Below are 26981 nucleotides of genomic sequence, written 5' to 3'. Positions count from 1 at the left end.
ACCTAACAAGAACGATAAACAATCTCCAACTTCACATAGCATATCATTAAGAGTACATAACATCATACTTTAGGAACAGACACCAAGCACATGCTCCTAAGTGAAACAATCATCACATAGCGTTATTAACATGTAAGATCATCATATAAATATCATTTACTTTTATAAGAATATACATTCATAGAACATACTCCTAAGACATCCCTCAAGCATAACTAGTTCAATGTATAAGTAGAGTCTCATACACCTACCTAGACCAAGCTAAACCCCTTAGGTCATCCTCGTTCGAGTTCACCTCGTTACTTTATTTTACATTTTTGGGAACAGCTTTCCTTAACGTAGATAGACCACAGGTGTTAATGTGGAATCAGGTATCATGGAGCCCTACACCGAAACAAGGCGAAGTACTTGCGAAAATAGTACCATAACATGCACATAGCTTTTATTTGGATCCACTAGTTAGTATTCCTATGTGGGAAACATAGCTGAAGAAATAGGAGATGTAGTTGGGACCCTCTTTATGATACATTCAACATAGTATCCAATCTCATTAGTACATTAGTGATCTACCTTCCCTATATGGGAAGGAACACTCCTTACTCTAGTTCACTTGGTGCTAAGCTAGAGTCCCTTCTAAAATGTCATTAATGCCTTGATTAATCATTATAGCATAATGTAGGTCATAGGGTATATTCTTTATATAATCATCTTCATAGATCAATACGAATTGCATGAGTATTTTTCTATAAATATAATTCATAATTTTAAGGCTAGCACATTTATGTTATCACATCATGATAAGACACATTTTTAATTTATCACCATCCTTAGAACATTTAAATCTTATCGAACAACTCACAAACCATAGTTCAATACATTCCAATTGAACATCATACCAACAATATCAATCCTAACATAAGGTATACTTCAATGCGACAACATCACTTAATATCAAGTAATCATAATTTAAGTAACGAATTGAGATCACAAGACCTACCCAATCTCCTTGACAAGCCATCATCAAGGTATTACCATCAACCTAAAAATGGTTTAATATCATCACACAATAGTAATAAACATAATAATAAAGTCAATTGAATCACTACACAACAACTCATCACTAGTTCATAGCCTAGAGTTAGAGACTAATGTTAAATTCATGATCTACTTCACAACCTAGGTTAATTAGTGAAGAACTAGCATAATTTTATTACAATATATCACAATATACTCATAAATTATAATAATAACAATATAGAATGGTAAATCACACATTAACTAAGCCAATTATATAACAACTAATACTTTAGTTTACGATCACAACAGGGTTAAGGGGGAAAGGTCATCTTACACAAACTAGGTCAATTAAACAAAAAGTAGTTTACTAGAACAATAATACATGTTAATCAACTAATAATAACAAAAATTATCAACAAAAAAAGAAATTTACAATACCAATTTCGTAATAGAAGAAAGCCCACTTGAATTTCATATTTCGAAATCAACTTGGAGGAACCCTTTGGGGAATAGGATCCAAAAGGTTAAAGGAATATCATAACTTACTAATTGATGATGTTTGGTGGAGAAAATACCCATCCTTGAAGCCCTAAAAACCTCCTTTTCTAGGTCTTCTATGGAGTTTCTTTGGGAGAGAGAAAGAACAGAGAAGAAAGAGTAATTGGGTTTTGGGAATTATCAGAGTTAGGTTAAGTTTAATTACGCTAAGTGTTTATATAGACGTACCTATTTAACTTAATTAAACCTCACCCAACCCTTAATAAGATGACTAACCACTTAACTCATTCAATGAATTAAGTAAAACAAAATATCAACACACATACTTTACCTACAACATCCCGACTAGTGGGTCATAGGTTAGTCGATGGGAAGTGTGGGCTCCGTGTTGCACATCCGTTGTTTTTGTCAGAGATTTGTTCGAATTGACTTCCCACGAAACTGTTCAAGTCTTCATCAATGGATTCAACCATGCCCCATCGATTCACCAATGCCTCGTGGCCTGTAGTTTATCAATGGACACTGCCTCATCGCATATTTTTGGCAAATTACAAAGGTCCTCCTTATGGTCCCCTGGTTGGTACTTGAGGAGTCATACTCGTACGTTTCGAAAACTTACAACCTAATTTCATCATTTTTGACTCCTAAAACTTATTCAAATAGGCTAAGACACATTAGCTCCTCTTAAAATACTTTTCGGACGTCATAACGTTCCTTAATGTTCTCATTCTTCAACTTCCTAAATGACTTATATAAAATATATTTCACATGGAAATAGTGTTACAACTCTTATACTCTCATGTAAGGAAATAAAATAGGCTTTAGGCATCAAGAGTATTATAGGAACCATCGTCCATTTAAAGAAACTACTTGAGAAACTTACAAGTACAATTCATAAAAGTATCCCCAATTGTTCATTGAATCATGTATTACATCATTCTTTCCCTTAGCCTATTTTTCCTTTGTTTTTTTCACTCAGAGACGAGTGATGGATAAATTGTTACCTGTTTTAATGACATGTTCCCTTCATTATTGAAATACTAATAGGGTACTACAGGTGCCTGAAATTATTTTTTTTGTATTATTTTAAATTTTCCAACCTTGTCCAAATTAGTAGAAATTGGAGTAACCAAAGGATAGGAAAATCTTGTATCCATAGGGTTAGTTTTTTTTTAATTTTGATTATATAAGTAGTTATATAACTTATTAAGGAATCCATACGAGTTTATAGAGTCTAACATGGGTAATTAGATCTATAGAAATCAATCTTAGTGTGAAAGTACGTTCTAAGTGTAGTGGGTTAGAGGGGCGTTGGAAAATCGGGTTTTTGAATTTCTTCACTTGACTCTCTCGTACCATTATTGCCACCCAAGACGTACTATTTTTACTCTCATGGGGCCGTTGTAGTGGAAGAATTGCCATTGTGACGGGTGCGACAGGATATAAAATCGAAGATGAATGATGAAGAGGTCACTAGTTAAAAAATACCATTTTGATGGGCACTTGAGTCACTATTCAACCGCTGCTAATGAAGGATGAGGGACACTGTGGTGGTCTATACAAGAAAAAATTTCCTAAATAGAGCCTTTAACGTCTATTTTTTTGCACTTTTCATATTTTTGATTTAAGCAACAAACCCATGCAATTTGTAATCATTTTCGACATCCTTGAGGCAACAGGCCAGATTTTCATTCCCCTAATCGATTTTTTGATGTGTAAAACGTAAATGAATGGGTGAATATTCATTAGGTAGGGTTTGGTTATGAATTTTATGAAGGAGATTCGTTAGTTGGTATCATGGGTTTGATCTAGGTTTCTTAAAATTGTTAGTAATCCATGTTTGTAATGATTTCTATTGATTCCTATATTTTATTAGATTGTTTATGGACCAATAACAAGCAGAATAAATCAAGAGATGAAAGTATCAACCTTCTTAGGGTTTCTAGCTTTTTTCAAGGTAGGTGATGGTTCTGATTCTATGATTCTTTAATGTATTCTTTTTTTTTACTTCATTATGATACTTGTATTTCTGTGAATGTTGAAATGTTGAGTTCATTTGTTGTAAATATGATAGATGAATTGCATTAATTTGAACTCATGACTTAATTGTATGATCTGAATCATGTAGTCGTGGTTGTAATTTTCATTTGAACGATATATGTTGCCATATTCCAACATAACTTGTATCGTATCGTCATGTTTAGGGATGATGGAATGTATTTCCACTCTCTGGCATAAATGTGGTATCAGATGATCACGTTCTAGAAAGATAACTCTTTGGGTTTGGGTTCCATGAGACGACCATTGAATTGGGTTATGATAAAGGACTAACAAGGTGATATAAAATGAGAAATATGTTGTTTATTCTTCATGTAGATTATATTGTGTATGTTTATATATATTCATGGTATAATATTGTTGTTTGACATCTTTATGTTGCATTGGTGGGATAGTCGTTTTATCGTACCAGTACCCTATAGTTGTTTACTGATACTGCAATTGGGATTTTTTTTGCTATGTAAAGGGAATATTACCATGACTATTCATAGACCTCGCTAAGAAGATAAAAAATCGCCGCTTCTAATTCAAGGATGACCCAATTCGTTGGGGCTGCCATAGGATTGCATTTCGTCTATGTCAACCATTTCCAATCTTAGAAGTTTTCTTTATTTAGTTTATTGGTTCATTAATATCTTCTTTTTTACACTTTAATCATTGTTAGATATTTTGATACATTTACTTTTACGTTATAGGTTGTTTACTTCCGCATTTATTTAGTTAGTTCTTTGGAATCCTTGTTCAAGTTTATGGAAAAAAATTTTACTTAGTTTATTTAACTTGATTCCGTAATTTAAATGTCTGAGTATTTACATTATTTGCTTGTTTTGGGTTTTAGTAGGTGTTCTTCCACTGTAGTTCTAGTGTGGATGCTAATAATGACGATCTAGGTCATGAGAGTTGGTTAGATTGAGTAAGAGTTCCACATTAGGTGGGGATTATATTTGTGGTTTGCTTCTATGATTTATATAATCCTTCATTCATGAGAAAGTTTAGGGGTTGAGTTTGGTTCACGTGTTATTTCATTTAATTTTATATACTCCATAAAGCACTCATATCAATTTGGTCCTATTGGATACATTTATAATTTACTATACATATATTCATCAGCTCACTAGAATAAATAAATGATTTAACAACAATTACATCATTGTTGCAATTTAATTTTAGCAATAATAATAATTATTACTCGTATTTACTACAACCCTTTATGTAAATTTCACTAAAGAATCTAACTACTCGGGATACAATAAAATGAAGACAATGATAGCTTAATGATCATTAGGATCTTTAAGCGAGAGATCTAGGAAAGGAGACCGCATTAAAGAAAGTCCTAACTTGAAACAATGTACCATATCACTACTGCAGCTTAAAGTAAAATTTTGTTGCCCCTAATATATCTTTTCTTGTAGTAACATGAAACACTACAAACTAGATCGTCCACGAGAGACCTTGTCTCCTCTTATACTTGTTTAGTCATCAAAACATAATTTTAGCACAGCTCAACACAACTTCTTTAGGTTGTATGAAAAAAAAATAGGCCATATATGAATCATCACTGATGGAGATGATGTTGTATTTTATTTTATTCTCCTCATGTAAAAGTAATCCCTAAACTTTGCTATTTAGGATATACAAATATTACTACAGTAGCCTAAATAGTAAAAGGGAAATGCCTTTTTCAAAAGTAACAAGTAGAAATTTAAGCAAAATATTAGGAGTAATTTTCTTCCATCTAGTAGAGCATTATCGCTCTATGATTTCATATCATATAATATTATATTATACATTAAGATCATTTATATAATATTCAATTTCATTTTAACATGGGAATTATTGCATATTCAAAATCCCAATTGATCATCCAAAACATTGGAACAAAATAGTATCATAACATATGATGATGCCTGATTGATGAAGGCATGCCCCTTGTTGTTGAGTTTACTTACAAGAAATTTCATGTAGATGTCAAGAAATTATACTAGTATTTAAACACTTTCATGTTAGTTGTTAAGTGCAATTACAATTTTCTAGTATACTGATTTGTAATTTATTATCCTAAGAATAATTTAAATTTATTTTATGAAATTATTTCCATGATAGGAAGCTTCAAAAGTTATTTTTCGCAACATTAACAAAGAAATACCTGGACCGTGCAGTGATATTAACTAGATTTCCCACTCAATCTTCAGTAAAGTGTATATCTTTATAATGGGGTTCAAAAATCAGAGGAAAGAATTGATGCTATAAGAGTGAATTGAATCTTACATGGTTTATTCGAGTTGAGGCATAGTGAATTCAATGGGCTATGTATGGATGGCATTCGTGAGAAACTAGAGTGCCTACAAACCACATCTTCTTGCATCCATTGACGAATCGAGCTCACTTAGACCTAGAAATAGATATATTAGTTTTGTATCATACTTTTCTACTCAAGTATGGAGACATTTAAAATGTGAACTTTGTATCATTATAGAGGATTACAAAGTCGATGTCTATCTTGTTGATTCGCTTGAAGTTCTTTGTAACATGGGGATTCACATTAAGGTATCTCCATACGCCCAATAAAAAATTATTGAATTAAATTTCTTCAAGTTTATGTATTCTAGCATAATTTTATATGTTTTAGCTGTTAAAAAATTGTATTTATAAATTTAGCCATTAAACAAAAACAGAAATAAGATGAAACAGAAAAAATTTCAAAATATTTCGAGTTCACAGAAACTACTATGTCTCCTTAAGAAATGTAATCCCCTCATTGTACCTGAGGTTATGGATTAATTTCTCCCAAGATAAAATGGATTGATCCTGTTAAAGAAATAGCAGTACCTCAAACTTCTTTAACTTCAACGGAATAAAGAATAGCAACACGTCACATAGATTCAGTCGATCAACACTTTGGTTTTGTGAGAAAAATATATGCAGAGAAGGAAAATTTTTAGGTTTGAGAAAATGAATAATGACTTCCTTTTATAGCCATTTTCAGCAAAAAGCGTGTATGTTAAAAAAAATATTGTCAGACACGTTTTATCCAGAATGTTGTCTTCTAGAAAAAATAACAACTTTCCAGAAAATATGTCAGTTAGGAATATAACGGCTTTTTCGGAAAGTAATAACTTTTTGGAAAGAGTAACTATTTTTTGGAATGTTATCGTTACCCACAAATTAATTCTGTTAATCAACTAATTAGAAAACTTTCTAAATTAAATTATAAGAGATAATATTAATAGGATTTATTTTATTAACAAAATTTTTATTAAATAATTTTTTTTCAAAATTTTATTTATCAATCTATCACATTATTTGCAAAATACAAATAGAAATCCAAATGTGAATCTAAAGTCGAGGCCAAGCGAGAGATGATGATGGCGCGAGGGGGCACCTTCTTCTTAGCTCTTTAAGAAGTTAAGGAAGTGTTCCTTATATAAGGACACAAACTTCCCTTTCTTTTGCCGATATGGGAGAAATGACTTTTCATTTGCACTTGACAAATGACTTTTCATGTTCCTCCCAAAATAGTTCCTTCACTTTTCATATTCTGTGTTTTCTTTTTCTATTTACACTTCCTAAACCCAACAATCCCAAACATGAATGGGGAATGACTATTGTAAAAACAGATGCATGAGAAACTTGTTTGTCTTGTAAATAAAGGTTAATCACATCTGGATAAGTAGGTTTTGATATCTTTGAAACATCAAGCTTTGATGTATACGTAGACAACATAAGTCACACAATCAACCCTTGAAGTGTTCTTTGTTCTCATTGTTTTGTTCGTTTCAGCCATGAACACATCTCGAATAAGTTCTTAGAGAACTGGCCTTAACGGATTCTCCTTAAAGCGACTTACACTGCACACTCACATAGGGTATTTCTAAATGTGTTATCCAGTAGATACACCATTTGATGTACCCTGTATCAAACTTAGAAACCATTAAATGTCCTTATGCCTTTATTCTGGTTACTGAACATTGTGTTATCATAACAATGGACAATAAAAACAAAATTTACAATGTTGAACCGTCATGAATGACTTTTTTTAATCTCCTTGAAGCTAGATCTTCAGATCACTATTCTTTTAGGTAGATTTATCGACACGATGAATTGTTCTAGGCCATAGACCAATTCCCGTTGATAATTTTTCAACTCCTTCTCTAGTTAGGCCTTTTGTTAGTGGATCCAACACATTATCCTTTTACTTCACATATTCAATTGTTATAATTCCACAACAGAGTAATTGTCTCACAGAGTTATGTGTTCGTCTTATGTGACATGACTTCCAATCATACATAACACTTCCAGCCCTTCCTATTGCAGTTTGACTATCAAAGTGTATGCATATGGGGGCCATTGCTTTGGGACAAAATGGAATGTCTTCGATGAAATATCCGATCCATTGAGCTTCTTCACCTTTCTCGTCTAAAGTGAAGAATTCAGACTCCATTGTAGAGAGAGCTATACATGTTTGATTGGATGATTTCTAAGATATTTTTCCTCCACTAATAGTAAAAACGTATACACTTGTGGATTTTTTTTAAGTTGACCCAGTTATCCAATTCAAATCACTATATCCTTCAAGAACTTATGGATATTTGTTATAATGTAAAGGATAGTTTTTATTGTCATCTAAGTATCCCAAAACTCTCTTCATTGCAAATCAATTATTTTGATTAGGATTACTTGTTTATAGACTCAGTTTACTGATAGGGAAAGCTATGTCTGGTCGTGTACAATTAATGACATAAATCAAACTTCCCAACACATTAGCATATTCCAATTGAGACTGATTTCATCTTTATTCTTTGTAAGATGAAGGCTCACGTCAATTGGTGTCTTTACCCTTCTGAAATTCAAATATTAGAATTTTTCAAGTACCTGTTGAATATAATAAGTTTGAGAAAATGCTAGACCGTTAGGACTTTTAAGAATATTAATTCCCAATATCACATCAGAACCACCTAAGTCTTTCACATTATACTTATTAGAGAGCATACAGTTAGCAGCTTTATATTAGCAATGTCTTTGCTCATTATAAACATATCATCCACATATAGGCATACAATGACTTCCTTATTTTGAGTATCTTTAGTGTAAACACATTTATACATTCATTGTTCTTAAATCAATTTGACAACATGGTTTGATCAAACATCGCATGCCATTGTTGTTGTGCTTGTTTTAAACTATAAAGTGACTAAAAGAATTTGCACACTTTCTTTTCTTTACCAGGAACTACAAATCCCTCAGGCTGTTCTATGTAAATTTTTTCTTCCAAATCTCTATTTCAGAATGCAGTTTTGAAATCCATTTGATGAATATTTAAGACCGTATGTTGAAGCTAGGGCAGTCAACATCCGACTTAATGTAATACTAGTCATCGGCAAGTATGTGTCAAAATAATCAAGACCTTCTTTTTGTCTAAATCCTTTGAAAACTAGTCTTGCTTTATATTTGTCAATAGTTTCATCATCTGTCATCTTCCTTTTAAAGATCCATTTAAACCCAAGGGTTTGTTCCCTTGAGGAAGATCAAACAACTTCCAAGTATGAGTGCTTAGGATTGATTCAGTTTCACTATTAACAACTTCCATTCAAGAGGTTGAGTCGCTAGATAAGAATGCTTGCATAAATATTTGAGGCCCACTTTCAAGAAGAAATGTTACAAAATCAAATACAAATGAAGTAGATGTCCTTTGATATATTCTTCGTCTTGGATTCTCTTCATCTGGTTTATTCTCTTTTGGTTCTTCTCTGGGTTCTATAGGCCCTTCCCCAGATTACTCAACTATAATTTTATATGGATAGATATGTTCAAAAAATTCAGCACTATTTCATTTCACTACCGTATTATCATGAATATCGGGATAGTCGTACTTATGTACCAAAAATCAACATGCCTTACTGTTTGTGACATATCGAATGAATACACAATCCACAATCTTAGGCCCAATTTACCATCGTAGGTATAGGAACTTGGACTTTGGCTAGACACCCCAACACTTTGAAATATTTCTACTTGGTTTTTCTACTTTTCCATTCTATATGGAATAACATGTGTCTTTGAATGAGGCACTCTATTGAGTATTCGACTTGCTGTAAGGATAGCTTCCCCTCAAAAGTTCTGTGGTAAACCTGAACTTATAAGTAATGCATTCATCATTTCTTTTAAAGTTTGGTTTTTTCTTTCAGCAATCCCTTCATATTGAGGAGTGTACAGAGCAGTACTTTGATGGATTATTAAATTTTCTAAACATATTTCTGCATATAGAGATTCGTATTCTCCGCCTCTAACACTTCTCATTATTTTAATTTGTTTATCTAACTAATTTTAAACTTCAGTTTTATATTTCGTAAATGCATCTATTCCTTCATCCTTAACATTTATCAAATAGACATAACAATATCTAGTGATATCGTCAATAAAAGTTATGAAATACATTTTTCTACCACGTGAAATTGTTGACTTTATATCACAAATATTAGGATTTACCAATTCTAAAGGATGTGAATTCCTTTCACAATATTTATAAGGATGCTTAGCATACTTTGATTCAATGCAAGTTTTACATTTTGATTAATTACACTCAAAATTTGACAAAATATTTAAGTTAATCAGTTTTGGCAAGATTTTGTTATTAACGTGTCCCAAACATTCATGGCATAAATATTTAGACTCAAGCAAGTAAGAAGAACAAAATGTTTATTCATATCAAGTGCAATTATATTGAGTTTGGAAAGGCCATCATTGAGGTAGCCTTTTCCTACATATATATCATTGTTACTTACTACTACTTTTTATCAGAAACAAATACACATTTGAATCCATTCTTAGTCAGAACTGGAATTGAAACTAAATTCTTTCTCAATTCTGGAACATACGAGACCCTATTCAAAGTCACCACCTTGCCTGATGTCATCTTTAATAGGACCTTTCGAGTTCCTTCCACCGTTACAACAGAAGAGTTTGCCATAAATAACTTCTCATATGTAGGTGCTAGATTATATGACAAAAATAATTCTTTGTTGGAACAAACATGGCATAAAGCACTAGAATCTATCCACCATTGCCTTGGATTTCAAACTAAGTTACATTCTGAGAGCATTGCATAATGATCGTCCATTTCTCCTTTGTATTCAGTCACTTACACAAATGAAGAAAGAAGGGAAAAGGTCAAGGTGAAAGAATATGAGAAACTGGGCGAAATAAAATGATAAAAAGTGGTATGTTTAGCCGATATGTCAAGGAGGGAAAGAAGTCACTAAAGTACACCAAAATATATCCTATCTGACCTTAAGCCTATGTTACGATCTAAGAAGGTCCTATCGTGATCCTAAGAGTTGTATAGCGAACTTAAAGCAGTGAAAATAATTGCAAGCTTAAGGCAATATGCATGAATAAATTGTGAATCTGTTTTGAGATTGAGTGTTAAAAAGTAATCCTCATAATCAAACCTAAATCGTTGTGTGAAAAATAAGGATATTGTTTTGATGTGAGGACACGAGTTGCAATACCGGAAATATTAACACCTCGATGAGCAACTGAAGAGGATAGGTGTTACTGCATGGTGAATATGTGTCATTGTCTGATTCCACATAATACAAGTGTAATAGTGATAGCATGCATAAACATGATGAGACTGATCGGTATTGATAGCCAAATTATTGCAAAAGATAAAACATGAATACTATTGTACAAAGATTTTGTATTGAGTCATAGTGTGTCTCTTGAGGATAAACAACGAATTTAAGTTAAGGGTATTAATATACCGTTGTTACCGGTATTTTTAACACTTTTTCCTAAAGTTTAGTGTGTCCAAAAGACTTTTTATACTAATTTTTATGTAAGTTTCTCTTTATTTGCAGGAAATCTTTCTAAAAGATGAATACGGATGTTTTTGAGAAAAAAATGCAGAAAGTACCACCTACGGAGCTTGTGATGGTCCGTCGTGCCCGAGATAGCTCGTAGGTGGTATCGTAGTGAAGCTGCTGAAGGAAGATGGGGAATTCTAATCAAGTGTGGGATTACGGAATGCGTGACGGACCATCGTAGCCATGACGATCTGTCCTGCTCGTTCGTCGTGAAGATTAGAGAAGTAGTCCAGTACCCAAATTCCGAGTGTTCAAATATTATGGAACGGATACCCCCGACGGACCGTTGCGCCTGTGACGATCTGTCATACCTGCCGTCGAGGGTAATGAAGTTGAAAGTAAATGAAATTGCATAAGTATGGACGATGGAGTCCATAACGGCCCGTCGTGACCACGACGATCCGTCGCGAGGTCCGTCGGCTCTGCCGCATTTTGACAGATTTCCAGCAAATAGAGTCCTTATTTCATTAGGTTTTTGTTTTTAATAAATAGTTTGAAAAACCTCGTTTTTAGGGTTAGACTCTTAGTTATTTGAGCTTATTTCGTGGATTAGACTTGGTGATCATTATTGCACTTTTGGAGAATCTTTAGTCTTCAATTATTTGCAGTAAATAATTGTTGGTGATTTTTGTTGACTAATCAAGTGAACTTTTGAATTTTATTCTTTCTCATTGAAGTAAGTGCATGAATTCTTATATTACATATTTAAATATAGTGATTATGACTATGGGTAACTAAACTCCATAACCAGGGTTGTGGGAACCATATGCAAATAATGAGGTAAAACCTAAATAAAATAACAATTCTAGAATAGTGTCTTGCATGTATTGATAATTCTTTGGCATAGAAGTCTTTTTAACGGATGGCCAATATTAGAACTCGCCTTTATGCTACTTGCCGGACCAAGGAGGTAGATAATAGGAAAAGAATTGTCAACATAGATTTAGTGTATACTATAAAATAGGCTAGTATTGATTGGTACGAGGAAATAACTTAGTCAAATATCGAATATGATGCTTAATATGAGGTAATGGTCAGGAAATGTATAGCAACACACGTAGCCAGACCAAGGTGCGGAGTGAAATTTTCTAGATGCCGGACCAAGGATTTAGAAATACATAACTTATCACTTTGCATGCAAGATACTAGGAAAGAATTGTTATAGTTAGAATTATCAAGTTATGAACCTGTGGGGAACACGTAAACCCTAGTTACATTGATTAATTGATTAAACTCCAACATTTGAAGTTGTTAGATGTTTCCTTTAATTTAGCTAGTCATTTTCATTAATTTAAAAGGAAAAAACCCTCCTTTTTATTGTCTTTACTTTCCTTGGAAATAATTGACTAAATATTAGTAATAATAGATTGAAGTTAAGTCTGAACTATTTTCCTCGTGGGAACGATCCCAACCTCATTAGTTGGGTTCTTTACATGATACGACCGCTTTACTTCATATTTGAGAAGTATGTTTGAGCGTATAAATCTCTAACCCTTAGTTGATGGTACCTAGAACGAAGATCAATCTTCGAGAAGAAACTATGTTCTTGGACTCGATCAAACAAGTCATCTATTCTTGTAAGTGGATACTTATTCTTGATAGTGACTTTGTTGAGTTGACGATAATCGATAAACATTCTAAGGGTTCCATATTTGTTTTTCACAAATACCATTGGAGCGCCCGAAGGGGATATGCTCGGTTGAATGAAATCCTTATTAGTGAGATCTTTTAACTACAACTTCAACTCTTTAAGTTCAGCTGGAGCCATTCGTATAGGGTTCTATGTCGATACCAAAGTCAATATCTCGAGGGGAAGGAACTCCAGGAATATCATTAGGAAATACATCTGGGAACTCATTCACTACAGGCACTAAGTCTATGGAAAGAATGTCATGATCTAAATCCTGAACACTCACAAGATGACACAATAAACCTTGGACATCATTTTATTGGCTTAAAGCTTAGAAATCAAGGAATTAGGACGACTCGATTTGTACCCCTCCCAGACTAACTCTTCTTCATTAGAGGAAACCAAATCTCACAACCCTACTACAACAACTAATGCAAGAATAACAACTATGAAAACAATCCATACAAAGAATAACTTCAAAATCATGCATTAGTAACTTAACCAATATTGCACACATATTTTGGCCACATAATATTATTGGGTAATCCTTTTATACTCTACTAGTTCTTACATTTTCTCCTAAAAGTGTACTAACCACTATAGGATTATGAAAAACTTAAGGGAAAATCTCAAAATTGAGAGCAAACAAAGGAGTTACAAAGGAAAGTGTAGACCGTGGACAAGTAAATCATAAACAAAGGTTGACAAGACTTGCAGCATACCTGTGACGACATCCGAACACTTCTTCTGCTCCTCCCTTCTCTTCAAGGCTTAGAACCGGTTCCTTTTAGGAGGCGCGGTTGCTGCTGCAACCTACGAATTATTCTTAGGCTGAGCATTACCTCAAGCCTGATCTTTTTTCTTTGGGCAGTCCTTAACCATGTGCCCACTCTTACCGCAACCAAAGTAGGCATTTGTGCTCTATCTGCACTCTCCACTATAAGCACGGCCACACATAGCACAATCCTTTCAGGGATGCCTTTAAATAATATCATAAGTAAACCTATCATGTTCAAACTTAACATGAGATCAAATAAGAAGAAATTTTAGTTCAAAGTGAACTATGTAAGCAAAAACATAAGTATATCATATCATTAGTGTTTGATAAGAATGAAGTTTTAACAGTTATTTGTTCATGCCAATAAAGGGAGCAAACACAATGACTAAAAAATTGGAGTATGAATATATGCCACAACATCTTTACATTATGCAAATGATCAAATAATGGGCATAGACAATAAAGATTGGCTCATAAAGACTTCATGCCCAATTTAACAAGAATGTAAAGAGCAACTTTTGAGTAGGGTAGTGAATAATTTCCTTAGTATTTTTTATTACATACTTTAATTCATTATAGCAATAGGACTACAATTAATCATTGCACTCGTAAGTAAAACATAGGATAAAAGGAGATCATTGAACTATACAACCAAAAAAAAAGACTAAAAAATAAACATATTCTTGGAGAGGGAGCTGTCGACATTAAGAGAGAAAAACTATTAAATTTTTCTTGAGTTATTCTAAAATTATATTCATGATTCCAAGTTCTTTTCTTCATAAATCAAATGATTTATGTGCTTTAAATTCATGACAATATATCACATTCATAGCATGATTCATGAATAACGAATTAGGAAAGTGAAGTCACTTTACTTTCTAAAATTAGCATATTTTTATATGAAGAACTTTCTTCATCATGCATAGTCCTTATGTGTTTATTTTTATACATCCATACTTAGTATAACTGTGTACTGACCCATACACTATTTATATTTTTATAGGTACAGGTCCTTGAAAAAGATTTTAGATTAGTTGAAGCTGTTTATACTAGTACCTCTAGACTTTGGTAGGTCCTATTGAGTTCGAGGATGCCTAGGCGTTATCTCCTAGCTTTAATAGAATGCATATAGCTAGTGAATGTTGTCCCTAGTGTCTCATTTCAAACATTAGCTTTTGCATTAAGGCCGATTTGGCAACTTTTCTTGATATTATGAAGTCTTCATATCAATTTCAATCTACTAATAGATGGTTTTTTTATTTTGAGTCGTAAGTATATTGTTGTTGTGCAAGAATTATATGAATTCTAAACACACTTCAATACATTTAAAAATTTTAAATTTTCCGCTAAATTTAACTGTATGATTGTGATGAAATTTTAGAAAAGGCTTGTCTGCGACCTCTAGAGGTTAATGATGACGGTCTCATCTAGGGTTTAAGACTTGTGTGTGAAAAAAATGGTATCAAGCATGAGGTTAAATTACCTAAGAACTAATGCTAAAAAAGAACCACGTTGCGTAGTTTCTAGCTTATGGTTGTGAAGTTCACCACAACCATGACATAGAGACTTAGTGATGTTAAGAATCTTCCCTTCTTCTACTCTTTATTGTGTTGTTTAGACTTTTGACATTATTTGTCATTCTAGAATCTAACTTCCTTTTTGTGGATTCTTGTAGGAAAATGAACACAAGAAAAAACGTAGGACGGAAAGTTTGAGAAGCTGCTGTTGCATGAAAGCAACCTCCTCCTTAAGCCCCAGCTGCTGGAGCGGAAGTTCTTGCCAACCCAGCTATGTTGACAAATGGAGAAGTTATAGCACTACAAGATCAGATGGACCAAGCCATCACTACTCAGGAGCAGTCTATCACAGCCCCGGAAACTAGAGAGGGTGCTCCTAGGAAGGACCCACATCCTAGAACCATGGCTAGAACACTTAGATATTTCACCAGGATGAATCCTGTAGTTTACTTCGGGTACAGAACCAATGAAGATCCCCAGGAGTTTATGGATGAGGTCCAAAAGATTATCTATTCTATGGGTGTTAATGAGGATGAGAAGGCAGAGTTGGTTGCATACCAGATAAAGGATGTTGCTCAGGTATGGTGCAAGATATGCATCGATCACCGAGCACCAGGAGAATTCCCCATCACTTGGGACATTCTCAATACTCCATTCCTGGAGAGGCTCTTTCCCAAATATCATAGGGAGGCTAAGGTTGAGGAGTTCATCAACCTACATCAGGGAGGTATGCAGTCAAGGAATACTCCTTTATGTTTGTTAACCTTTCGAAATATGCTTCGTTCCTGGTGTGAAGTGAAAGGGATTAGATGAGCAGGTTTTCAGCTGGTGTATCGGAGGATCTAGGGGAGAAATGCCGGTCAGCCATGTTAAATGATAACATGGACCTTGATAGGTTGATCCTACATGCACAACACATGGACGAGAGTCATTACAGAAAGAGAGGCCTAGAAGGAAAGATTCCTAGACACTCGGATCAGGCTGCAACTAGAATTGGTAGGAGTTCATTTGGAGTCCCAGAGTGGCCCAAGTTCAATAAAGAGGCACAAACATTCATGTAATCCTACTACTTCAAGGAACACTAATGCCAAAAGGGGACAAGTGTGGCCCCAAGAAAGGAAATGATATAAATGCCCAGTGAGACAGAAAGTCATTTTGTAAGTGTAGTCGTTTGCATGGAGGTGAATGTTAGTACGTTCTAATGAGTGATATAGGCGCGACAATAGTTGGCATATGATCAGGGACTACCCACATGTGAAGAATCAAGCAAAGGCAGATACTTAGCCTCAGCCTTATCCTACTGCTACAACCGAGCCTTCAAAGAGGAACAGATTTTATGATTTGAAAGGTAGAGAGCAACAGCAAAAGTCAGCTGATGTGGTCACTGTTATGTTGCATATCATTTCTTTATCTGTGTATGCATTGTTACATCAAGGATCCACCTTATCTTTTGTTACCCATATAGTAGCTAGTAAATTTGACTTGCATCTTGAGATCTTGCATGATCCTTTTCTAGTTAGTACTCCCATAGGAGAACACAGTACAACTTAAAGAGTATATAGAGATTGCCCATAACTGTTCTTGATAGAGTTACCTATGATGACCTAATAGAATTAACCACGCTTGAATTTGATATAATTTTTGGTATGGATTGTTTCCATGCTACCATAAATTGTGGTGAAAAGGTAGTAAGGTTTCACTTTCCTAATGAGTTAGGGCTGGAATGGGAAGGACGTAGTTCAAATCCAACAGGCCAAATGGTTTCCCATATTAAAGCCAATAAGATGTTATCTAAGGGGTATTTATAACACTTAGTTAAGAATCAATGACATAGAAAATGAAGTTCCTTCCACATACTCTGTGTCCATAGTGAATGAGTTTCAAGATGTCTTTCCGGAGGATTTACCAGGAATCCCTGCTGAACGCGACATTGACATTGGTGTTGAATTAGATGCCAACACCAAAAAAATTTCCATTACACCCTATAGAATTGCACCAGCTGAACTCAAATAGTTGAAGTTGGAGTTAAAAAATCTACTTTATAAGGGCTTCATCCAGTCAAGCATATCCCCATGGGGTCTTCCAGTTTTTTTCGTTATGAAAAAGAATGGAACCCTTATAACGTGTATCAATTATCGGCAAGTCAACAAAGTTACTATGACGAACAAATACTGTCATCCCAGAATTGATGATCTCTTTTATCAGCTCCAAGGTTCAAGTTTCTTTACTAAAATTGATCTCTGGTAAGGGTATCACCATCTTAGAGTAAGACATGAGGAAATTTCTAAGACTTCCTTCCATACAAGGTGTGGTCATTACGAGTGTCTTGTTATGTAATTTGTTTTCACAAATGCACCAGCCACATATATGGACCTTTGCAATAGGGTCTACCATGAAAAACTTGATTCTTTTTTCATAGTATTCATAGATGACATCCTCATATACTCTAAGACCAGAGAAGATCATGAACATTATTAGAGAATGACAATGCAAGTACTCAGGGAACATTAGTTGTATGTAAAATTCAGCAAATGCGAGTTTTGGCTGAGATCAGTGACCTTTCTTTGTCATATTGTGTCCGACCAAGGGGTAGAGGTTGATCCAAAAATGATTGAGTCATTAAAGAAATGGTAGATACGTCTCATTCCTACAAACATTAAGAGTTTCTAGGGTTCAACTAATTTCTATCGCATGATTTTGACGCATTTTCCGCTATTGCTGCTCCATTGAAAACTTTAACAATAAAGAAGGTGCAGTTTGAGTGGCCTGAAACTTTACAAAAAAGCTTCCAATAGCTCAAAGACTGACTCATTTCAGCCTCAATTCTCACATTGTCGAGAAGTGGTGAAGGGTATGTGCTGTAATGTGATTATTCCCAAGTAGGTTTTGGATGTTATCTTATGCAGGGTGGAAAGGTTATTGCATATGCATAAGGACAATTGATAATCCACGAGAAGAATTACCCTACCAATGATCTTGAGTTAGCTGCTTTGGAATTTGCGTTAAAACTTTGGACACATTACTTATATGGTGTACATGTGGATATATTTACTGACTATAAAATTCTTGAGTATTATTTTACACAGAGAGAATTGAATCTTCATCAGAGGAGATAGCTAGAGTTGTTCAAGGATTACGACATGAGTGTCCACTATCACCCCAGGTAAGCCGAATGTAGTGGTCGATGATTTGAGCCGATTGAGCATGGGAAGTGTGTCTCATATTGATAATTAGAAGAAGGACCCTGTTAAAGAGGTACACCAATTTTCTAGGTTAGTTGTACCGCTAGTAGATACTCTAAGCGAGGGTGTTTCAGTTCATTCTAGTTTTGAAACCTGATTTTTTGTGGATCTTAAAGCTGAGCATCATCTCGACCCAGTACTCATGGAATTGAAAGACTCAGTGTTGAGTAAGAAGAATGAATTATTATCCTTAGGGGGGATGGTTTGCTTAATTACAAGGATAGATTGTGTGTTCCCAATATTAATAATCTGATACTTAATATTACTGCAGAGGCTCATGGCAACAGGCATTTCATTCATACAGGTTCAACAAATATGTATCATGATCTCAATGAGATCTATTTGTGGGAAGGTATGAAGCGAGATATTTCTATGTTTGTGGAGGAGTCCCCCTATTGCCAACAGATTAAGGTTAAACACCTTAAGCCTAGAGGTCTTACCCTGTCGAATAAGATCCCAACATGAAAGTGGGTGGCTATTAATACGTACTTTTTCGTTGAGCTTCCAAGGACAAGGAAACTACATGATTCAATTGGACCATTGTTTAAATGATGACTAAGTATGCTCACTTCATTCTTGTGAAGTCTACTTACAGGGCCAAAGATTATGCCAAGCTATATATTAATGAGATAGTGAGGTGGTATGGGATCCCTTTATCTATCATTTCGGATAGGGAATCTCAATTCACTTCTCACTTTTGGATATCTTTCAAAAAGAGCTTGGGTACAAAGGTTAAACTATTACTGCTTTTCATCCTCAGACGAATGGACAAGCAGAACATACCATTCAGACCCTTAAAGACATGTTGAGAGCATGTGTTATTGACTTCAAGGAGAGTTGGAAAGATAACTTTCAACTAATTAAGTTCTCTTATAATAATATCTACCATTCCAGTATGGGGATGTCACCTTTTCAAGAATTGTATGGATGGATATGTAGTTCTTCTGTTGGGTGGTGTGGGTAAAAGAGCCTTCCATCCTTGGCCCTGAGATCATACATGAGGCAACGGAAAGGTTGAGAATGATCCCGGATAGATTGACTAGTGCTTACAGTTGTCAAAATCCTATGCTCATAATAGGAAGAGGGCTTTTGAATTCGAGGTAGGTGATCAAGTCTACCTGAAGATATCACCCATGAATTGGGTGATGAGTTTTGGTAACAAAAGGAAGTTTAGTCCGAGGTATATAGGTCCTTATGAGGTCTTATAGAGAGTAGTTAATGTTGTCTATAATCTAAAGTTACCAAATTCTTTGACTTTTATTAATCAAGTGTTCCATATTTCAATGCTTATTAAGTGTATAGGTGATCTAGCATCCATCTTGCCTGTTGAGGGGTTAGGTATTGATGAGAACCTTTCATATGAAAAGGTTAGGGTTGAAATATTAGATTTCCAAGTGTAGCTGCTGAGGAACAAGAAGATTTCCACCGTAAAGGTGTTATATAGTAACTACCTTGTTGAGGGAGCAACATGGGAGGACGAGGCCGACATGACATCTCATTACCTTGAATTGTTTTGTTCTTGAGGTTAGATATACTACTCCTAAGTTTGATTTTGTTTATGAAACTCAAAATTTTAGTGCATTAGTCAGTTTTTGTATTTTAAGTCCATAACTCTATGTTTTATACTTGTACTATATGAGTTAATATGAGTTTATGCTTGCATTCATGTTGCTATTTCTTATAGGGTTGACATTATTTTTGTGTCGAATGAGTTGTGATGTGTATTGAGTTTAAGTGAGATGGCAACAGAAGTTCCTCAATCAAGATAATCTTTGAGTGATGTGCATCATCCAGAGTAAGTTATGAATCAAATATTCACAAAAAGTAAAGTTTTAATTATGTTGATATGTTTTTCAGAAATACACTTTTTGATTCAAAATAATGTGTAGTGTCATTTGGGGACGATTATTTCTAAAGGGGGGGGGGATAATGTAGCATTCCAGAAAATGTAATTCTGAAATGAATAGACTATTAGGTTTTAAGGATATGTATTGGGGTACATAGGCATCCCAATGCCCAATATTGAGTAATATTGGGCATGTTAGAGAATATTGGCTTAAGGGTCTTGGCTAATTTCTATTTATTAACAAGTAACTTAAGACATACTTTGATATTCAAATGCTCCAATACAATCTTGTTTAGGAATTGTACCTGCAATGAAGTCCCTAAGCTAAAAATTTTGACTTCTTATCTTACACACATTAGGTACAAGGCATCCAAGTGTCAAATCTAGATACTATAACACATGATCATTTAAAATGATCATGTAGATTAAGAAGTGCCCAAGGACATAGTGATGATCCTTGTGAAAGGATGTGAACTTACAAAGTGTAACTACTGAGTGCAGGGTTTGTAAAGTGCACGGCAACACATTTGCTACTGGCCGAGAGACCAAGAAAGCAAACCCCACCCAATTTGGTTAGGAAGGTTAGGGGGCTAACCAATCATAGGTTGTAACTATCTTAGCTAACTAGCAAACTAACATAGGACAAAGATAAATGAACTAACTAGTGTGCCCGAAATCATAAGACCTAGCCGGGTGATACTAGACGACTAGCTAGCTAAAGAAATATCCTAGTACCTAACCTAGGATGGTCCAAAGGGGTTGGTTATGGTCGTAGTGACTTAGGCGTACATTAGTTATTACATTAGTTCACTTAATTAATTAAATTATCAACTTAATTAATTAATTTAATTTATGGTAAAACCTGAGACCCTTGGAAAATTTTCAGAATTTGGCTAAGTCAAATTCTCTCCTATTTTGAGTCAATTTAGGAGGGGCATTTTTGTAATTAGCTAATTGATTTATTTAATTAAGTTAATTATTCTAAGATTAATTAGTCAATATTCACTTCCTAAGATTTAGAGTCATGTTTATCTAGTAGAAACTTAAGATTGAAAATAATTGAACAAACGTAAGGAAAATAGAAAAATACTCTCGGTTCTTCTTAGGTGATTTCAAGGCAATTCTTCATGATTATCGTTCAAAGTACACGGTGATCTTCGTAGTATCAATTCTATAGTAAGTGTATGCCATTAATTGGCAATATTATTTCCAAAATATGTAATATAATTGGGCAATGACTAGTCATACCAATCTTATATGACCGATATAAATTATATTGTTTCTTGTAAGGAAAAATACATGTTAAAGATTGACTTGACAAGATGTAACTCAGTGAACTCATAACCTAGAGTATGTCAATTATTGGGACAAGTCCCAACATACCCTATCTAAATGAACTTGTGAAAATAGTAGCACATTGAATAAGTCCTTATAACATTCATAAATAATGGTACACGACTCCAAATAACAATTAAAAATATAAGGTGAGCAATGAAAACTAAAAACTTATGATTTATGAAATTGACCTGGAATGGGGTGTTAAAGGATGCGAGACAAGTCTCACTTGCACCACAATAATTAAGTAAAAGATACTCACAGAAGAGGGTGTTAGAAATTGTGAGAAAAGTCTCATTCACACCACAATGATAATGTAATATTTACATTTAGATTCTTCAAGTATAGAAGTGGATGACAAGTTATCAATTGAGCAAAGCATATTTTATACTACAAGCAAGCTTCCATTGTGTATGAGTAAACTCTAAAAGTTGTAATGTATAATAAATTGAGCTAAGCACCGCTAGACTAGTACTGAGTTTGTGCAAGCTCATGCAAGCCTCATGAGATGATACTACCACCAAGGTGGATTAGGGTCTCCAAATTCTCCTAGACTTTAAACTTTATCACCACATAGGTTAATAGGTAGTGGATCTACCTAAGAAAGCTAGGAAGTATTATATTTCACTTTGACCGGTGAACCCCATCTTGTCATTGTAGGAAAGACATTGGGTTTCATGTTAGCTCACATGATCTATGTAGGTTAAATGCTAAAGATTTCTTTAAGAAGTAATAAAGAAAGAAAGAAAGAACAAGGAAGATTATGGGTGTTTGGATAGGATGACCAAAAGGTGAGGTTGAACTATGTAATAATGTAAGTCCACCTAGTCATTGCACAAAAATATCCCAATGGAAGTCTTAATAGGATATTTTAAGTCAACCTAGCATGTTACAAGTGAACATGAGATCAAACAAGAAGAATTATAATTTAAAAGTGAACTAAGCAAGAAAAAGCATAACTATATCAAATCCTAAGTGTTGGATAAAAATGAAGTTTTAACAGTTATTGGCTAATGCCAATAAATGGAGAAAAACATAATGACTCGTCAATTAAAGTATTAATATATGCCCCAGCAGCTATATATTATTCAAATGATCAAATAATGACCATAGCCAATAAATATTGGATCATGAAGACTTCATGCGCAACTTAACAAGAATGGAAAGAACAACTTGTGAGTAGGGTAGTCAAATCATTTCCTTAGTCTTTTGGATTAGTAACTTGATTCATTTTATCAATTGGACTACAAAGAATAATTACACTGGTAATTAAAACATAGGATCAAAGGAGATCATTGAACAACACAACATAAAAGTAGAAGACATTGAAAAATAAAATGAGTCTGGGAAAGGGTGCTCTTGGCCTAAGGAGAGCAAAAATATAAAATTTTGCTTGAATTTCTCTAAAATTATGTTCATGATTTCAAGGTATAATGTTCATATAGAAAAGGAGTTGTGTGTTTTAAATGAATAAAAATATGTCATATTCGTACCATGATTTATAAATAACGAATCAGGGCATGTTGCTATAGGAAGAATTTTCCTTGATCATGCATAGTCCTTATATTTTTATGTGCATACACCCAACCATACTTAGTACAAGTGTGAATTAACCCATATACAGTTAATATTTTTATAGGTGAAAGTCCTTGAAAAAGATTGAAGATCAGTTGAACCTGTTAGGACTAGTATCTCAAGACTTTGGTAGGTTCTCCTAGGTTCGAGGATGCCTACGTTTTATCTTCTAGCTTTAGTAGATTAGATATAGCTAGTGGATTTATTTCCTAGAATTTCCTTTTAAAGATTTGTTCAAGATTTCATATTTAGGCCGGTTTGACAACTATTAAGTATATTGTGAATTCTTCACTTTAATTTTTCAATCGTTTAATCGATGGTTGTTTATTTTGAGTTGTTAGTCTATCACTCTTATGCAAGAATTATCTGAAGTCTAAGTAAACCTCAGTAAATTTAAAAAGTTTTATTTTTCCACTAAATTTAATTGTATGATTGTGATAAAAGCTAATAATAGGCTTGTCTACGACCTCTAAGAGATTAACGACGCCGGACTCATCTAGGGTGTAAGACCCGGTTGTGACACTAGACGCTCACACATGACCTAGGATCACAATGACCCTAACCTAACCCTTCTGGCATATCTTTAGTCTACTTAATTAAACAGATGTAAAGAAATATCATGTCGAAGCTAAATAATCTTGGAAATAAAAATGATGGGGAATACCATATAATATTTGAATACATAAAAGTAAGAGTTTGAATAAAATTAGGAAGTCTAAAGTAAGGCACTAGATGAATCTAACTATGTGTTAAATAAATCTTATAATGGATAGAAATGTTTGGAAATTACCTGACCTATGTCTCGAAAAATTTATACAAAAGCGAAAAGTAAGAAGGATAATCATGTCATTTGTGCTCGAAAAATAAGGACTCCCAATTAATTATTCTTAAGTGAATACCGACAAGCAATCTATGAATGATCTTACGTCTGAAAACATGAACCTTAATCACGAGAAGATATAGCTCAGAGTATGTACTTGTACTTGAAAGGTGCTGAGCATGTATGATAGAGTAAAGTTGCACAATAACATAACTCAACAAGTAGAAAAACAATAATATGTGTTAAGGGTAATTAGATTACTAAGAATACTGCACTTGGCTAAAGTGAATGCAATGACCAATTAATTACGTACAACCTTTAAAATCTGAGATGTACTTATAATATGGTCAAAACAATATGATCTGACTGAACTATGAGAGCTTCTAATAACTTACATAAAGCCATAAGAGCTAAATATGGAGTCACGTGTATATGCACCATCCCTAGGATAAAATTTAACATGCAGAGGTATAGAGACATTCTACCGTGATCATTATAACAATGACCACAAAGGGGACTTGCAACCTACAGAGCATGTAGTTCTCGGACAAGGGGTGACTAACTCTTGTCCACTCAGTATTAAGCTTCTCCTATTTATTTATTATCAAAACTTATGACTGATGTTTTGTGATACTGGAAAACTCAATGTATTGACTGGCAAACTATGAATACAAGATTAATGTATTGATAGTAATGCATTCAAAAACTGAGGCATGTTAATAAGCATAGCTGAATTTGCTGACCTAACATGTACCATTCATAAATTAAAGAAATACATAGCTAGGGTTCTTTGTTTTTGTATGAATCAAGGAAAAAACTATAGTACAACATGGTAATATAATTTGAATCATTAAAAGTATCTAAAAACTAATAATTTCTAACATTCAAGAAACTTTACGTTCAGAAGATAGTATGTGAATCAAGCTTCTACTAGAAATAAAGGTATCCAAAGGGTAAAAGGAACTCATTAGTTAAATCACACATACTACTTTACAATTCCATGGAGAAATATGGCAATTTCAGTCTGGAACTAATGAAGACTCGTTGCTTTCTTGTGAAGGGTTTGGTTTCCTCTTTCTCTCCACTACACAATATTTTTAATGTTTTTGTGAATGAACTGCCATAGGTAAGTTGAAATTATGTTTCTAGGCTAAAACAAAAAATAATGTATTTTATGGGATAAACAACGTAGAATAGGGGCCCAACGCATAAGACCACACCAAAAGACCGTAACTTAACTATTCTCGGCATCACCAACAGATTGGATCGACGGACTATCGGTGGACTGATAGTTCATGAATAGATACTGAATTTTTAGTGTCTAATCTGTAGACCGTTACTTGACCTATGGTGGATAACTTAGGGGAGGGTTGCATATGCAAACCACGGACAACCAGTATGGTCCTTGGGTGACCCTATGATCCTTGGGTGCAAATCGTGAGTCACAACCATGGATTGCACCTGCAACTTTTCCAAATCTGCAATGAGGTCTATTTTCTAATATGGTGTCTTATAAAAAGGCTACCGAAAGGAAAAAGATGAGGATACTCTCCCTTCGTGACTTTTTTAAGTACTAATCCACCCTAGGAACACATAAACAGTAATCTCCCCCTTTGAAGAAACCCTCTACCTTCTGCTGTAAAACTGAACCTTATGGCTTACAGAATATACGATCACTTCAATGATTTTCCTTAACTATTGCAACCAAATATATTTTGATCTATTTAGGAATATCAAACCACCATCTAATGTGTCTATAAAACTTACTCCTAAGATAGCAAGCCGATGAACTTTGTTGTACTCATTCTTTCCTATTTTCCTCAACATATGCTAAAACACCCTTTAGATAACCTCTAAGGCCATAAGGTAATGGAAAATTTGACCTATAGGCACTGAGCTACTACCTTTCCATTCAAAGACCTTCTCATTGGAAATTAAAACCAAACGATCCTACTTCTACAATCGATTGATACATAATATTAATCTAGAGTATGTATGCCTAGAATTCTATCAGAATCTACCATTTTTTACCCTACAAGATCTCTTAAGGTTACTTTCTAAAAGACTATGACAAGGAAATCTATGTTTCATTTGCAAAAAATTCTCTAAATTTATAGAAACCCTAATCTTAAACATTATATAGAGTATCAAGAATTTGAATAAATTATATGGACCTAATGGGTTAAAGGAACCCACTTGTGAAATATTACATACCTGGTGACGAAATCTATAGAGAAATCATTCAATATTAGGGTCAGAATTTTGAAGAACACTTCTGCTTGTTCTTGGGAGTTGTGTTGACTCTTACTCTTTCATTTTTCTCCAAGTTTTGATGATTTTTTGGCAATGAAGGTTATGAGTAAATATGAAAATGTTATTAGGATTAAAATAATTAACGCGACTTAGTCTAGACATAAATATCCGACATTTATGTGCCTAACTCATGGTAAAAAGAATTGAATGACTTTAACATAAAGGCTTGTAAAGGCCACCAATGAAGTGAGTTAAAAACTATAGGTCAACCTACAAATCGTAGGTGGGGTCGTCGGTCAAGTATGCCTGATGGAACTTTACTAAAACAAGCTATAACTATTTACTCAGACATGATAATTTTGCAAAGTCGTTGGCATTGGAAATTGGAGTCAATTATCTAAAATTTTGCAGGTCATTATATACCTTATTCCTTTGCTAAGTGTTGCGACAATCACATATTTATTCAACAAGAATTTCCCTCTAACTAGCGCGTAAACTTCACCCCGGTCCATAGACCCAACCACAATTTATACCGGTCTACCGTTGG

This window comes from Solanum lycopersicum, chromosome 4 (assembly GCF_036512215.1).
Source record: "Solanum lycopersicum chromosome 4, SLM_r2.1".
NCBI lineage: Eukaryota > Viridiplantae > Streptophyta > Magnoliopsida > Solanales > Solanaceae > Solanum > Solanum lycopersicum.
Note: the sequence above shows the minus strand (reverse complement) of the source record.